Source organism: Odontomachus brunneus, unplaced genomic scaffold, assembly GCF_010583005.1.
Source record: "Odontomachus brunneus isolate Ranch 3 - 2012 unplaced genomic scaffold, Obru_v1 Obru_scaffold_308, whole genome shotgun sequence".
NCBI classification, from domain to species: Eukaryota; Metazoa; Arthropoda; class Insecta; order Hymenoptera; family Formicidae; genus Odontomachus; species Odontomachus brunneus.
In genome coordinates this window covers 180813-182525 of record NW_022639758.1, presented here as the reverse complement: position 1 = coordinate 182525, position 1713 = coordinate 180813, and positions in this window count along the sequence as shown.

Sequence of the window (1713 nt, the reverse complement as noted above, 5' to 3'; positions counted from 1 at the left end):
TGCAGTAAATATATTGTTGATTTAGAAATATCTAATCTTCCTTCAAGAAATGCTGTTCTTCGTTCAAGTAAACATTTATTTAAAGAAAATAAATAATTATTTGGAAATTCGATAAATTTTCAATTTGTTCCGTACGGGAGCTGTCGTCCGCACGGATCGCGGGCGGCGGGCGGCGGTGCACCAGGCGCGTTCCGCGCGCGGGCGACTACCGCTCGCCGCGGCTTCACGCCGCCGCCGCTACGCGGCAGCGCGCCGAGCCGGGGCCGTTACTCGCGGTTAAATTTCGGTGCGGCGCCTATATAAGACGCCGCGGACGCCGACTCTAGGCCTTTTGACGACTATTGCACATCAGGTCACTGCCTCGCTGAGGTATTATTTTGCACTATCACTAGCTTCATATCGCCTTCTTGAGTGCGTCAGCACGTTGGGCTCTTGCCTCGTTCGAGGTATACGCTGGCATATCTGCCTTGAACTTTACTGCCTTAAGAGTGTCGTAGACACGTTGGCATTCGGGTTTAGGTTTCCGCAGCTCTTTAGAGTGCTCTTGCACGTTGGGCTAATATCTCTAGAGTGTCCGAGGACACGTTGACATCGGTGTTACGAAGTGTACGGTAACTCCACGGATCTCCAACCTTCTCAATACGATCGAGGATTGAGAGAAGGCTTCGCGCGACCATATCGGATTACCTTGACATCTCCACTGCGGTGGACGTCTCTCTTCGCGACATCTCAGTATTGCGCATACTGAATATTATCGCCGACAGAACTTACTGTTGGGATCACGACTCCGCGCGAGTCGTCCTTGTAACCAAGGACTTAGTCGCTGCCAGGGACGCAGCATATACACGCGAGCCCAGCTCGCCTTCACGTCCGCACAGGACTCAGTCGCTGCCAGGGACGCAGCATATACACGCGAGCCTAGCTCGCATTTACGTCCGCCTAGGACTTAGCCGCTGCCAGAGACGCGGCATATACAAAACACAGAGCCAAAGACTCCCGTCGCCGAATAACGTCGCGAATCATTTGCACCCCACGTCATCTTACGGGGCCGCTGGATAGCGGACTGTTAGCGACGAAGACCGCACGGTCTCCACACGGCGAGCGGACATCAATCCGCATCCCGCATAACGAACCGGCCGCTCTCAACCCTCGGGCCGTTCGAAACACAATTGATCAATTAAAATTCAGTAAATAATTACTTAACTGCAGTAAATAAATCAATGACGTAAGAAAATCTGACGTACATTCAAAGTAAGTTTTTTTCCGATCAAATTTCCATTTACTGAAATATAGTTAATACTTGCTTAAAAATAGGAAATCACTCATAAGTACATTGAAATTAAGTAACTTGTTTTCAATTAACATTTTTCCCATTGAAGAAAAGCACATTTTGCTCCAAAATATGCATTTCATTATTCAAATGAATTTTTTGTTAAAGGAAATAAATAAAATTACATATAATTAAAGTATGTATAATTTTATACATAATTTTATTTATTTTGTTTAATTCAAAATTTATTTGATTGAAATAAAATGATTATTTTTGACCAAAATACGCTTTTCATTAATGAAACAAATTTTTTAAATGTTTAAAGAACTTGAAACAAGTAATAAGTTACTTAATTTCAATTTACTAATGAAATGATTTTCTATTTTCAAGCTAATATATATATATATATATATATATATATATATATATATATATATATATAT